This window comes from Lonchura striata, chromosome 7 (assembly GCF_050655825.1).
Source record: "Lonchura striata isolate lonStrDom1 chromosome 7, ASM5065582v1, whole genome shotgun sequence".
Lineage (NCBI taxonomy): Eukaryota > Metazoa > Chordata > Aves > Passeriformes > Estrildidae > Lonchura > Lonchura striata.
Window position 1 is genome coordinate 3,515,251 of NC_140709.1, and position 16,470 is coordinate 3,531,720.

Sequence of the window (16,470 nt, forward strand, 5' to 3'; positions counted from 1 at the left end):
CTTTCCTAGAAAAGCACCAATGAGGGAAGCTGCTGCTCACTGTGCTCTAGCAATCTAGCCAAGGGTTAAAATATTGATCCTTACCTACAATATAATGTAGCTTGACATGTTTCATCAAGCATGTCGTTCTCACTCCAGTTCCAGAGCACTTCTCTGAAAAGTAAAAACAGCAAAAAAATAAGCCCCTAAGACTGCTACCAACATGTAAAATATATTTAAATAAACCAAAATAGCAGAGAGAAAAAAAAATTATCATGGCACAATAGATAATTTAACACCAAACTTTAAACAAATTGTGCCATTTGCTTTTGTGGCAGCAAAAAGAGTTTATTATTTCACTATTTCATCTCACCTTGTGTCATTAAAATATAGGACACAAGTAGTAAAACACAAAGTAAATATGTACATATCTTTACACCATGTAGAGCAGCTATAAATCTTACTCTTTGATAACAGCTGTACTATAGCAATCATTTGAGTAGTGCAGCTGCCACAACAATATCAAATTTTATAGTTAAAAGGCAGTCAAAACTTTAATGGTACAGTGGAGGTAGATATATATTGTGCTATAAATAAACATTATCTAATGAAGAAATGAAACATGTTTATTTTTCCTTGACATATCGTTCAAAATCATATATCTTTGCTGCTGCAAGCTGCTATAATAGCAGCCATTATACTTCAGCATGTACAACAACAAAGTCTGTAGTTGGGCTAATTACGCCAGATTTAAATGAGGGATGGGAGAACTTCAGACAGCGTGGCCTTGCAAGCAAGGCTTTCATTTCAGCAGAGCAGTATCTTAAAATGTTATCAGAGCTAAGATGTGCTGGCAGAGGTTCTGAAGGGGCTGGGAATGCAGTGAGAAACGAGTGGGTTTTCCCTCAGACGATGACTTCTGCTGCGCTGGTGTGACAGGGTGTAATCGATCTGGGGAGCAGGGGACCATGAGAACTGATGTGCTGGTTCAGTCACGGCCACGTTACTCAAATATGAAAAACCTCTGAAAGGATTCAAGAAAGCACATGTTTAGTGCAGGCAGGCTCATCTCCCTCCCGAGGTAATAATGTGCCTAAAATGTGGTTTCCATAAGTTTACTGAGGTTTCTGCTGTGCTCACATTCAGCCTGGGGATGGCACCTATGGAGACATTCACCTGCCTCCTGCACAAAGACTGAGTGAAGGCATGGGAATAATTTTAAACAAGCTAGAAACACCTAATACTGAAGAGTTTTGAGAACACAGCTCCTCGTGCTATGTAAGGGAAGGTCACAAAGCATTGTGTAACTTTCGGCGGTGTGTTTCTGCAGGAATTTTCTCATTATTCAAGATTGAATTTCTGAAAGACATCTCCCAGTCCCTGTTGCCCATCTCACTGCAAAGAGGTGTCTGGAAGCCACTTGCTGGGTGCCCTTGGAATGGCTCTAAAATGCTGGTGCACACCAAGGGCAAACCCAAAGCAGTCCATCAGTGCCAGGGAATCAGTCCATGGGACACACTCAGTCCAAGGGCAGCCCCAAAAAACAAACGTGGTTGATTTGAGGCCCTCATCATCAGCTCAGTCTCCACTGCTCCCTGGGTCACCTCTAAGGTCACTGAGTCCAACCATGAACCCAGCTCTGCAGGTGCACCACAAACAGAGATGTTCCCTCAGACTACCAAATAAAAGACCAAAGTCCACAACTACAGTATGTCACAAGATAAGAAAGAGAGCTGAGGGTGGCAAAAAAAAAATATATCCTGGGTTCCTGCAGCACCAGGGAAACTGGCAAGTAAAATTAATGTGCTCCATTCCCTTAAAAATCCTCCTTAGGAAGCTGTGATTCCCTTCTTCACATCATAAAATTCTCCCTGCCAGAAGGGAGATTACCATCTTGCCTGGAGTTTGCCTCCTGTTTAGTGTGGGTTTCTCTGAAGGTGACACATGGACACCCTGGTGGGAATTGCTGCGACCCGGGGGAGCAGATCCATTGGAGAGCAAATCCCTGACAAACAGCTTATTGCAGTTAAACTTTGTGCGTGCCCACCACTGGAGATCCTCAGGGTGCTTTTGCTTGCCATCAGCAGAGCATTTATCCAAAAAACCCCATGAGATGCTATAAAATAAACCCAACAGCTGTTAGCAGAAGATGACAAATCCTAGATACCTTTTTGTCACATTGCAACCTATTCAGTTTAGTCCATGTTTACAAACAAATTGCTGCAGAAAAATATTAAGTCCTGGCATTTAGAGAAGCTCTGGAAATTACTCACTCCCCTGGAATTCTGCATGACAAATTAAGACTACTCTTCTACTCCTAATAAATGTAGCTAGAGCAAAGTTTCATAAACATTCTTGAGATTTCTTCTGTAACAGCTTTATTTTGGCTCCCCACTTTTCCTGCTTAAACAAATGGTAAGGTTGGCTGATATTGTCAAAATACAGCACTTCTCATGGACCAGGAGTCATTTATTAATGTAATTTATTGAGGTGGCATTGTAAAACATAAAATCATATTTTTACTGTGGGACTCACACACACTAAACAAACAAACAAAAATCAGTAAAATGCCCCCTCATTACCCTCAAGCTAAGAATATTTTCTTTTAAAAGTCAAATTATTGCAACAGTGGATCTGTAAGTAAGATTATGTGCTTCCAGAACTGGCCTTTCAGAGGCCAACAGGGTAAGTGTTAATGAACCGTGCAATGTTGGGTAAGAACAGAACAGATGTTTGCACAGCCATCAGGTAGACCTTTGTTTATATAAATGCACCACAGTAGATAATACCTAATACCTTTCTCATGGCTTAAAATAACCTTCCCACTAAAAATACAAACAGGGAAAAGCCAGTTGTGAACATGCTTAAAATCTAATTAATGCACAGCTGACTGCAAACCCACCAAACTGCTCAGGCAGGGTCGGACCTGTCACCCAGCATCACCTCTTTCATGACACAGTCTTAATCTCCTCCTTTGTCCTTATATTGCAGTTTTTGCTCTAAAGGTTTCTGCACTAAAAAAGTGGAGAGGTGAAGCCGTAGTTCAATTCAATTTATTTTTATATTGCCTCTCATACAAGTCTTTCAAAACTCTTTATACCGAGAGATAAAATAATCATATAACGCTTGCCAGAATTCAGTACTGTGACTTTTACACTCAGCGTAAAAGCTACGTACCAGGATAGTAAAATTAAGAAAATTTAGAAACAGGGGGAGGATTAATAAATACACATTGTTCCTGCACTGTGGGAAAAGAGGGAAGCACATCCCTGTTCTGGTGTATCTGTAGGCCTTCCTTTAGTTTGGTGGATCCCAGCATAAAGGGGCTGTTGGAGAGGGTGAGAAGGGTGTCACTCAAAGGAGCCCTTTCCAGCTGTGCTGGGCACAGAAACATCAGTCACTTGTTTTCCTTCATATGGAAAACCCAGTTTCCATCCAGAAAACAAGACAACTTCAGCTGACCCTGAGAAAGGAATGGAAAAATGCACCAAGTCACCCACACTCATCATCTGACAAACGCAACGCAGGAATAGCCCCACAGCCAGGGAGGGAAAGATTTTTGCAAACAATGACCAGAAAAAGCAAAAAATATTTATGGCAACACCATTATTATAATTAATTTAAACTATTTATAAACACTCATTGTTCAAAAACATTGCCTTATAATAAGTAATGCAATTATTCATGAGGATAACCCTGGAACCGGGTACACACCACGCCCTTGCAGAATGACACAATCAGGAGTCATTGAGTGGACTTTGTTTACCCTGCTATACTCATCAGATCCAGGAAATAATCACCCAAAAACTGTTTTTTGGGGTCCCAAAGTAATTCTACCCCATAGCTCAACAAAACCTGAATATCAGCATGCTCACCCAGTTTAACCCAGTACAACCTCCAGCAGCACAGGAGAAAAATGCTCCTGAAAACACACTGATAATTAAAGAAAGCATGTTATAAATTCTGGATGCAGTCTTAAATTGTCATTGTAAAAGTTTACTACATCTTTGAGGTCCATCGATTCAGAAGCCCACACATAAAGAAGCCTGGTAAAAGAGCATCTAAGAAAATATTTGGGCAACAGATAATATTTCTTCCCACCTGTCTTCATGCCCACACCATTCAACACAAGCCACATCTTTATAACACACAGTAAGAAAACACAATATATAGTAACTCATTTTCTGACCTTTTAATATTTCTGCCATTGATTGTCAGAAGTGAGGACGGCTCTCTATCCTAAGGTGATGGATTATTTAATTAACTATTGACCTTTTCAGTATCAGATGTTGACAATGAATGCGCTCCTGTGTAAGCTGCCCCTCTGGATGCTGCTCAGTTCTCCAATGAATGTGGATTTTTTTCACATTTTGGTTTTGAGTGTAAAATCTCTATTCTTTTAACCTAAAAACAATTCAAAGTCTTGTATTTAATGGTGAACACTTTTATGATCTACTGGCTTGAGTTTTCTTTTGAACTGTACTTCTAGTGGAATTTATGTGAATATTAACAGAATTGCGTCTTTCATAGATAAAAGAATTTCTACTGCTTACCTATGACTTAGCTCCCTGGCATGCTTTCAGGACAACTTCTGCACCAAGAGGCAAAGAAGCCAACCCAGACAGGAGAAATTGTTCATCATCTGTGCACACGGGTCAAAAGATGTCCTAGACTGAAAATTGTAGCAAACATTTGATATTACGCTTTGCCTTTGGGTCCAGCAAAGACTCCAGCCAGGAACATGACATTTACACTGAGCACCTTTAAAAAGAAAGAATTTCACTACTTTCCCACAAGATATGCAATGTGAAGCTTTGTTTACACACAGGCAAACTGACTTAAGGCTTTTTCTCCCCCCAAAATAAAGAGAAAGGACCCAGATCCTCATCTTGGAGACCTGGGATCCCAGTGCTCTGTTCTCTGCAATTATGTATTCAGCTACAATCGTTTTATAAGCAAACAAGGTATTTTCCTCACAAGCTTGTTGTTGGAACCAAACACTGAACAAATGATCCGTGCCTCCAGGTTGTCAGAGAGATTTACATGTGACTACACAGCAGTTTGGGTATTCCACTGTGATTTCTCTCCAGGACTGAGAGAGCTGATTAATCTAACATATTCCTGGTAGAAACCATCCAGCATTTCTCCAGGAAAAAAGTTCTTTGTAATAAATAGTGTCTTCTGATTTTATTTGTTCACTTAGAAAATACATATTTGCTAAACCAGATATGAGACAGAAGTTTTGGGGGTTTGTGGTTTTTTTTCCTAAACAGACAATAATATTTTTTCAAGGTGTTCCATTTCCTTAATTTTTTTGGTAACTACATAACCATAAAACCACTTCATAGGAATAATTCCACAACATATCCCTGCACCACCACATAACAATTAACACATTTCTAGAAGGTCTGTTTACAACAAATCACATCTTTGTTATTTTATTTATTTTTTAATCATATTTTTCTCTGTGAAATCAGCAGCAGACACACCAGCAAATATTCCTGCAGCTGATGGATTTGGTAAGTGGTTTTAATCAGGAGCTTTCCTTTTGCATCAATCAGCCTTCGCCACAACCCAGGAGAAACCCCTACAATATGTCATCGATACACCCAGATAGCGGAGCTATAAGTCTGATTTTTTGTGATGTTAATACAATATTATGATAGATATCTATTAGTGGGGAGAGCAGAGCAGCAGACAGACTCCAGCTCCTCTGACAGCGGCTGCTCTTTCTTTGTCAGTGTCAATCCGCGCCGGAATCGCGGGGAATGAGCGAATGTGACAGGAGAGGACCGCTCCAATTATGGATGAAGGGATACTATCTACTCCCACTGGTTGATGTGATTTATTCGACGGTCCTTCTGCATTTATAGAGCAGCAGATTGTAGCTGCTTATGAAGTGACAAATAGTGTTCAATGACATTGACTGACTTGTCTGATCAATTTAGCTCGTCTGAAAAGTAGCCGCGAATCGCTGTCCTCATTGAATGACGGCACCAACAGTCCTGGCTCAACTTCACCGACCTGAAATCTCAAATGCCATTAGAAAAACTATTAAAGAGGACTCCTTTTAATCAAATAGCATGGCAGTTCCATACAAAGGATGAAAAATAGAAACCTTTCCCACAGATTTGCTTTGAAACGCACCTCACTTAATGTTTTGCCTTCAACAAACATAAATATGTTCTCCATGTCAGGAGAACATATTTATTTTTTTATGAGTTCCTGAATATTTGATATATTTTGGTGGAGGAGTAATGCATTTGACAGTGGGGAAACAAGTGAAGTTTTCTTGCAAGAACCAACAAAGCAACTTCTCATGTTTTCTAGAAAAGTTGACAACTGTCCCAATTTTATTGAGCCTTAAGTCATTAGACTAATTTTAAAATTCAGAGGTCCTGAAATCTGGTGATGATGTAATCCATATTTTATGTTAAAATCAAGAAGAAAAAGAAAAAAGTAAATGCCTGGTCCTGTGGCCAGAGAGCAACGTAAAAATGTGGTTTTTGTGAACACAGTACAACCAAAATCCAAAATAAAATTGGAAGCCGACTTACAAATGCTGGAGGGTGTTTGTGGATTCTGAGAAGTAACCTTAGGACTACTGGAGCCTGGCAGGACTTTTTCACACTTGTGTTTGACGGCACAGGAATTTCTTAGAAGTCTGACTCATTTTGATAGAGCTGTTGCGTTAATACCCTAATACTGAAAACTGTCAAACTCAGTGGCTGGAAGCCCTCCTGGCAGAGAGAGTTGTTAAATGGGAAGAGGTGGCAGAGCCAGGCTCTTGGGTGCCATAGAATTCCCACTGCTTCCCTGAGCCTCAGCACAGCCCCTCTAGTAAGGCTGGAATTACATGATAAGGTGTCATTTGGCATAAGCAAAGGCCTCAAAATAATTCCTTTAAACGAACACAGAATTAAAAACCATTGAGAAACTGTTAACAATTGTATTTTATCTAGCATTAGATTAGTATTTTTATAAAGTCATAACGTCACGTCACACCTTATAAATAATACTTATGATATTTCTTACATGAAGCAGGCACAGGAGTAGCCTGCGAATGGTAATTCCGTGTATAAATATATACAAACTTGTGAGGGAGTCTACACATACATATCAATATATATATATATATATATATATATATATGGCCATAGCACGAATAAATCAATGTCTGTATGTGGGGGGTGCCTGTGGGCCGTTCATTATATATTACAATATTAAACTGTTATCCATGCACAAGTATATTTATGTATATATTTCAATTTATTAGAGCTAGGCAGGCCTTTACAGACTTAATAAAGAGCACCAGCATTATAAGCCAAGAACCATTTTTCCCTTTCCCTGTATTATTCAAATTTATTAAACAATATTTCACATTTGTTTGACACAATGTCAAACTCGGGACTCCTAAAGAACTGCTGCAGCTTTGGAACTGTTATGCTTTCTTGGACTTTAATCATTTTTGGCAAGGCTCCATTTCCTGTCAGAAAGTGAAACAGCTTAGGAATGTCATTTTCACGAAAGAAAACAGAGAGAATCCGAGAGGAAGTTCTCCTCCACTCCAGAGCCCCTAAGATACTCAAACACACTCACAGGAGGGCTGGAATACATCAAACATTAGCAGAGGGAAAAGGACACACTTTTCCCACATTAAAATACATGGATAAAGTTGAACTTTTGCTAAAAATAGTTCCCATGACTAATCCTATTAAGTTTTTAAAAAATTGGGCTGTATCTCCCTTGAAGTCAAATTGTTTTTTAACTTTAGAATGACATTAGAAAAAGACTCTAAAGTGCCTTTGCTGAAGTCAAAGTCCCTGGAAGATTATTTTTTCTTCTTTTCTGCTTTTCTTAAAGTGAGATATGAAAAATGAGGACAGGAGCATGGATCACTCTTCTAAAAGGGCAATTTACCTATTGAAGAGGTGAGGAGGATCAGTCTCTCCCAGATCATCGCTGGTGATTTACAGTTTAAAAGAGGCTCCCTACAGAGGGAAGAGGTTCAAGGGAGCAGACACGGACTAACCCTTCCCTGAGCCAGCTCAGCGCCTGCAGGAGCTGAGCACAGCCAAAGAGGCAGGGATGGAGGAAGCCCTGTAACAGTTTTGGGCAGGAATCACCTCTTTTCTTCTATCAGAAAGCTGGTTATGTAAAAAACACCTTGACAGCTTGTTGTGATGGGGAAATAAGTAATGGCCAGATGGATTTTGAGAACACATCCCACACCCCAGCAGGAAAAACACTGCACCAGGAAAGTTAGCAGTTCCCACTGCATTGTGGCCACGTTGGCAGTAAATAGAACTAAGGACTTCTGACAACCACCAGATCCCTGCACAATTTATGAATCCTATTTGGAGCTCATCTGGTGGTTTTCTGGCAGACCAAACACTTCCCAAAGTTTATGCCATCCTTGTTTGTCCTAACATCCCAGACAGAAATCTCAAGCTATGGTAATACCATGGTTGTTTCAGTGGGAAAGCAGAAGGAAGTTGGCTGCAGAGGAGGGTGAGAATCCATTCCTAAAGGAAAAGCCATTTGCAACAGGATGCCAAGATAAAAAGGATGTTTATCTCATTCAAGGAATTTGACCTAAATCCAAACAACACTCATACACAACTAGGAAAGGCAGGTAGGCTTATCTATCACATTTTCCCCAGAACTGGGTTAAACACCAAGTGGTGGGATTTAAGGAGCCTTGCAAATGTCTCAGCCCTGATTTGGTTGCAATATGTGTTTAAACCCACGTGTTACAAACCCCAGTGGGGCACAGGCTTCCCTGGAGGCCAGATCAGTGAGGCCAAGCTGGGAGGACATCCCAGAACTGTGATCCATAGGATCCAAACACAGGAAGAGAGTACCCAGCTGGCAAAAGCTGAGCAGAGTGTGACACAGACAATGAAAATACAAAACCCTAAAGGGAAAAAATATTATCTGTACCTTTGGAAAGTGTGCCTACTTCTAGCTCAATCACAAAAAAAATCAGGAATTCATATTAATTAAATTAGAAGGATGTTGGAGAAGGAAAAATAAAATGAAAATGAATTAATAACTCCCTTAGCAATAAATTTGCACTTTCTGTGGTTTGCTGCTTTTTTTTTTTTTCCTATGGATAGACAAGCCCAGAACACAAGGGGAAGAGGAATGGAGGGGTCACAGGAGTTGTCTGCTTCCATAAACCTTCACATCTCCCTCTTTGAATTCATTCTTCATCTACCTTCAGGTCAGCACTGAGCCAGGAACAGACAGAACAGCACAAACCTCACTCAAATTTATACAGGTAGAGGCACACGGGCATTCCCTTCAGGAAGGGAAAGAGCAGAGAAGGTTGTGGTGGGAAAACCACCCCCCTTGCATGTGCTTTTCTCTCCATCTCTCGGGTAGCCGGGTCAGGTACGATGGGGTGGTCCCAGCATGTCCCCCACACACCAGGGGACTGTAAAAACTCTCAGCATCAGCCTACATCTGCTTGCCTTGAAGTCGTGCCCCCCACCCACACTTCCATAGCAGCTGAGTGAGGTCAATCCCCAAACACTTGTGAACACGTCGCTCCTTCCCACCGCCCTGAAGCCCCTCTGGCAGCATTGTTTTCTTTTCTGCCCCCAGCTGAGCTTTCTTGTGCTCTCTGATGTTCCTGCAAGTAATAACTCACTCCTCCAGCCCAAACCTGTGCAATAGGTACTTTTGCAATTTTCCTAAAGCACCCCTGCCAGTCATCCTGACATTCCTTCTTTTTCCTCAGACCAGCCTCACTGCTGAATCTCTAATTCCAGCCCAGCACATGACATTTGTTTGTTGTTGAAAGTATAACGTGATGCTTGCACTTACAATAACGTCTTGTAACAAGTTAGTCACCGAGGAACATTCCCAGACATTTATTTTCCAGCACAGACTACAGGTTTCTATGGCTATATTCCACAGGAAAAAAAAAGAAAAAGAAAAAAAAGAAAAAAATTCCAATTTCATGTGTGGATGAAATACTTCAAAGTCTCAAACACTCAAGCCATCACTAACACATGCAATAATATAAACTGGAATGAATTTCCAGGATGTAGTAGGCTGAAACTCAGCTTTTGGAGAGGCAGGGTTGAAGTGCACTTTGACACTGGCCCTCCCCATCCCCTCTCCCCACCAACTAAATCCTCCTTACCTCACCTTCTTCCCATGGCTGGCCCAGTCTCACAGCAGCTGGCAGACACCAGTTAACACCAGAGCCTATGAACTTGTCCAAGCTGCAGCTCAGGCTGCACTTCCGACCCATCACCGTAGTATCAGTTCATACTGCAAACCCATGAAGTCAACTCATTACATGTTCCTCCAAAAATCTCCCCATTCCTCAGCACCATTCTTCATTCAAACTCATCTTTACCTTCATTGTATCCTGTATAGTTCCCTGCATGTTAAGGAAAATACAAAATCATTTTGGTTGGGAAAGCCCTCTGAGATCGTTAAGTTGAACTGTTAGCCCATCACTGCCCAGCCCAACACTAACCCATGTCCCCAAGTGCCACATCAACAAGTCTTAAATCCCTCCAGTAACGGGGACTTAGACTCTATGAAGAATTATGTGATAAACCATTGTTAAAAGTTTTGTTTGTATTATTGGAGGGGTCTTCAATTTCTACAGGGGGGAAGGATTCTGGAGAGTGAAATCTATATCTGGAGCTATACTTCTTGTTTATCTGTACAGTTAAATACATATAAGGACTTACTGAACTTCCTGAATGTAATAATAATTAAAAAATAAGAAAATAATAAACTGCAGTGTTAATTAGCTGTTAAGCAATGATCACCATTCCCAATTCTTCTTGATAAACTGTGTCACTTAAATCCCAGCCTTTTCCCACTCCTGTTGCTATAGGTGCCTCTCAAACAGCAGTTCACACATTATTCTTGGCCCTCCTCCCTTCTGTCCCAGCCTGGTACCTCCTCGAGGGTGTCACATGCAGCCATCCATTTATCTTCCCTTTTTATCAGCTTGCTGAGCGGTTCAAAGATGGGCAAAACTTCTTGAGGCCTCCCTCCTTTTTCTTCCCCCCCACCCAAATTTCCATTTATATCTAGATTTTTCCAAGCCCAACACAACCTAATGGGCAGGAGAAGGCCTGAGCCCTGATTGTTTAACAATGCCTTGAGGGGCTTATTCACCAAAGTTCGACGCTCTGACGAACAGCTTGCTGCAGCTCTAATGGTAAGGCATATAAAATGCATCATACATTAAATTTAATGTTGCCTCATTAGTCTTAATTAGATTCCTACATTACACCAGGATTATAGTTTCTTCGTGTTTATGTTTGCTCCTAAAATAAAGTCTACACTAGACAACAGTTTGGTGTACCTTCTAACCGTTGAATAAATGTGCCCTGAGTGGATACCTATGGATACTCTTAACCTAGAAAAAAGTAGAAAGAAATAAGGTGGTGTTACAAATGCCTTTCAACAGAGAGACTGCCTAGAGTCAGTTAAAAATTAATAAATTTAATGAAAAATATAGCATGCAAGTATTAGAAATTACCTTCTATTTTGAAGGGTTAACAGTGAAGGGAAAGGAAGGGACTGTTTGCTTCAAACAAGTAGTAGTTTCTCCATTTTTATGGATGCTTTAATAGATTGCCCTCATACTAATTAATTTTGTCTTCTGGATTAGATTTTTAGCAGTTTATTTACTTTCAGTTGTAAAATCTGTTTCCAAGTGGTGCCACTACTTCATTTTGGAACTTGGTTCCAAACACTAGCAGAGCTCATCCCATGTTTAGTCAAAATGACCTACACCAGGACCATACATGTCACAGGTGAACAGTTTTTTAAAATAGAGAATCCTATTTTTCTTCCTGCAATTAATTTAACAAGCAATTTTAAATTTTAAAAAGTTTGGAAAAAATGCAAATTATTTGGTAATGTCAAACTGGAGCTTTATTGTTATAGACATTGAAAAGGTGAAAGCTGGTTTACTAAATGTTTCCATTCTTAATATTTTGGCTCGGATCTTGCCATGAAATAGTTCAACCTCTTGAAGTTATTTCTCACCCAGCACAGAGTGCAATTCAATCTCTTTTTTTCTGACTGATTTGTCCAAGCTCCCACAGTAGTGTAGAGCAAAGAGAAGTCAATTAGCATTATTACCAGTAAGTGTTCTGCTGATATTTTTAAGATTATTTCCTTTCATGTCCCATACCATTAATTTGATAAAATTTAATAAAATTTCATTTCAATTTGCATGTGGCCTGGTTTACTTGTTAATTAGAATTTGAAGAATATTATTGAAAAGACAGTGCCAATCTGTACATTTCATTTGCTTAAGGATTTAAAAGAAATTATTTTATCCTGTTTTGATTTACCCTTTTAGAAATCTTTGCACAAAAGTGAGCATTTGAGATTTCTTAATATTTCAGTTGGCCTTACCAGGTACACTAAAATAACATTATTTCCTCTGAGATAAAAAAGGGTGACTTAGGCTTTGAAAAATCATTTCCTTTGCTCAGGAAATGGGGAAAATACTCATGAAAATTTTCAAGAACTATCTGGCTTTAAAAGTAGATCAAAGTCTAAGTATTTGTTTCACAGACAATACTGAAACAATTATTTAAATGACGAAAAGTGTACATGTACTGACTTTGTTCAAACTCAAATTTAAACTTTTCATCCATCTACACTACAGTAGCCTGTTTTCCTTAGGAATGACATCTTGGGAAAGGCCTGTACAACACAAAAAGGAAAAGGTTTACATTTTCTGAAATCCCCTAATCCTGCCTTTTTGCAGTCTCTCCAAAAAATTGTTACCTTTTTCCTGAGGGGATAAAAATCTCTAGTTTCTTCAGTTCCTGGGGCAAACTGCAGTTATGAGACAATTAAATCCCAAAAAAACCAACCAAAACCCCAGAAACACAGGAAAGTACCATTCTTCATCACGAATTCAAATAATAAAATGTATCAGTAAACATGGATGAGGACCATATCAGTGGGCTAGGGATGGATTCACAGGAGGAGGGAGGACTGGATGTACTATGGATGTATCTTCAGCAGTTGATAACATGTATAATTACAGCATAATGCTGGGCACCTGAAAGAATTTTGGGAGAGGAGGGGTGAAAAAAGCAGTAATTGAATGACGATCTGTTGTTTAGAAACTGATGCCTATGAATGTACACTCACTTTTATCTTAAAACCACACAAAGTGTTTCACAATGGGTAAGGCTTGACAGAATTGTTTCCTCTGCCAAAAGGCCCAAGGAAAGTCAACTCTGTCTCCTGCGTGGGTTGGCTGCGAGGCAGGATGCAGCCAGGCAGGACACATTCACCTCCCTCCACTCTGGCTCTTACAACCTCCAGCAAAAAATAATAGATGTTGCAGAAGGCTGTGACTTTTTTGTCTTTTTATTGCCTTGCTGCCGTGGCCCGCTGGCAGCAAGGACAGCCAGCCATGCTGGGCTTTACTGGGAAAGGCTCCCAGCATGGCTGGAACTAGATCCATGGAGAAGGCGAGCGTGTGAACCCCAGGCACCCCACGCTGCAGACCAGACCTCCAGATGTTGGAAGAGCAGCGTCTCCCGCTTGGCGAACGACGGAGGAGGCGACGAGGGTGGTGATCCTGCCGTCGGGAACTGCTCTGCTCTGCAGAGCTGGCAGGAGATGAGAGGTATGCTCTGCTCTGCAAAGAGCTGCAGCAACTTCCTCCAGAGCAACAGGGAGCTGAGCAAAGGGCGGCTGCACCGTAAATCACAACTCCAAGGCTTCCACAGGTGAGGCACAGCTGGGCAGGGCTCTGCACACCGGGATGGAGCAGGCCAGATCTGGTCCAGCCCATCGCTGTGCTGGTTGGATCCAGACCTTTCATTTTTCTGGCTCTGTGTGAGAGGGATCTATCACCTTCCTGTTGGATTTCTTTTGAGACATAAAGAAAGCTCTGGGACAACACCCAAAAGGGGATTAATTATTTTATTCTGCCTTCCCAAACAAGGTTCGAGCGTTTCCGGGATCAGTCGCGCTCCTTGCATGCACATGAGCTGTTCTGGCAGGGGCGCCTCAGCCCAATTTAGTTTGAGTGACAAAAGTTAATTTTATTGATGCACAGCCTTCTGTGATGCTAGGTAGGAGGTCCGACAATGCAAATCAAACTGCTTCTCCCAAAATATCCCAGTGATTGATAATGAGGCAGTGATGCAGATTTTTGACACTTTTGATCCTACCACAAGCAAATCTTAAATTTAGCCCCAAGAATTTAAAAAGCTAATGCCACGTTGCTTTAAAAGTGATCAGTGAAAGATATACATAGTTTAACAAAGTCCAATGTTATTCAATGAAGACTTCTTTTTTATCAATGCCAAAACAAAGCTGTAATAAGCAAGATTTCTGAAATAAGGGGGAAAAGTTAACTTGAAACAAACCTAGGCATTGAAACCTGTCAAATATGCTATTCAAGTTTAATTTCACTTCTGGGTGAAAGGTTATATATTGTATCTTAATTTCACTACATTCATAAATGTGTCAACTGTTCTGCAAGGTATATAAGGGACATATCCAGAAACATTTGAATAAGGAAGATGACTGACATTTACAAGAAAACCTTTATTATATGTCTATATTTTGTTTCATTAATCATGCATGTTGTTCATTAACCAATCACAGTAATTTATTATGCACTGTTTGAAGACATGTTGCATTACAATGGTGTCATTGTCACTTTGATCATCTAAAGATCTCACAGGATGACATTTCCAAACACAGGACCTGATGCTGCATGAATATGTACCAGAGACTCAGAAGTGTTCAAAAAGAAAAGGAAAAAAAATCAACAACAAACCTGCAGTGCAACAGTGTTTGCAAGATACAGAAATTAATTATGTAGCTCAAAGATAACAACCCACAAATTAGGTAGAAATATTCAGGTGAAGTGATTTGCACATGATTTTAATAGTGGATAAGCACCAAAAGGAGACGGTATTCATTTTGTCATGTAATATTTGATCATTAAGCGTTTTGCTAGGTTGTATCATGTTCAATCTACACAACAATCTGAAATACACACTCTTTACAAAACAACCCAAAAATGTTCTCAAAGTCTTGGCTTTCATCACTACCAGCTATTGCATTTATATAGCAAGAAACTAGATAAATGTTTACCAAAAGACAGTCAGAGGCAGCACTACCATAATGCAGCACTTCCTTTCTCCTCAGTCTGAGGTCACTGCAAGAAATGTTGTGAACCTGAGCAATACATAGAGTCTGATTTTATGGAACCAAGGTTTACAACTTCGTCACTGCTCATTTCTGCCTTCTATTGCACCTTTCATAAACCTACTGATTAATATCAAACAGTGAACAACTCTGACAAGCAGGATTACTAATCCAACATAACTGTTTATAGTGTGAATGAAAAAAGTGCTCCATTTCCAGCCACTGCACTTAATAATAAATTCCTGTTGTACTTAAATGTTGAAGGGATTACATAACTGTCAAAGTTCCTTTAAATGTTAAGGGTAGTAATCATATTAAAGACATACTATAAAGAAATGAAAGCAAATGTCAGTTTAGCTATTATTACCATATTTGCATGGAATTTGGAAATGTTGGGCCAGATTCCTAAACACATCACGTTTGGGCTCGTTGTGGCTGAGCAAAGAGGAAAAGGAGCTACAAACCCACCCTGCCAGTCGTGCTGCGATCCTGTGCCATATAAGGGACAGAAAAAGGAGCTTCACGTGCCCTAGCACAGCCACGGGGCTGCTCTGGATTCCACCAGCTGAAACAGGACCACCAGGACAATTGTGCCAGAGAGACGGAGGGGAATGCCACGCATTCCTCCTCCCTTGCTCCCTCTTCCGCTGCGCATACTTCACGCGAGGAAGCTGCTGGATTGGCTCAATACCATCCCAGGACAATTCTGAAGCACCCACTTAAGACATGCTTATGACAACTGTGACCCTCTTGGGTATCCCTAAGACAGTGAGAGCCAGGAATCTGATGCAAACAAGATCAAATATGCAGATGCTCTCCATGCAGTCTTTAGATACCGCTCCTCTGACCTCTGCTATTGGCTTAAACATATTAAACACCCTGGAGTCAATTAGTAACAAGCAACACTATTAATTGTCCAGAGAAAATTAGGATAAATTAATTCAACTACTAAAAAAATTAATTAAAAAAAAAAACCCAATAGCACAGCAATAAAACCCCCAGTAAACAGACCTCCAAACCCAAGACCAAGATCTCAGATTGCACTCTATATTTACCTCCTTCCCTGCACTGGAATCATTTGCAGGATTAAAACCTGAGCCTGGTGCCTCCCCACACTACGGTTATTGGCAAAGAAACAATTCTTTGACTGTCTTCCAGTACTCTTTTAAAGGACTGGGGTTATTCACGCAGAGCCACACCCCGCATCCAGCAAGACAAGAGGAATGCTTGCCCGTGGAAGTTATGTGCACGCAATGAAACCTTTGTTCCCAAGTTAGAAATGGGACCCCATTATTAGCATTCCTGATATTCATA

At 40.4% G+C, this 16,470-nt stretch overlaps 1 long non-coding RNA gene across 11 annotated transcripts in view; it reads right to left on the reverse strand.

The window, feature by feature from the left end:
• LOC110470605 (uncharacterized) overlaps positions 1-6,175 on the reverse strand; it is a 120,151-nt gene extending 113,976 nt beyond the window's left edge. For 10 of the 11 annotated variants that reach the window (XR_014956465.1, XR_014956462.1, XR_014956457.1 and 7 more), the window contains exon 1: positions 85-6,175. This is a non-coding gene — a long non-coding RNA (uncharacterized LOC110470605). The remainder of the gene's footprint in view (positions 1-84) is intronic. The other variant, XR_014956460.1, reaches the window with a different exon arrangement.
• Positions 6,176-16,470: the final 10,295 nt, after the last annotated feature.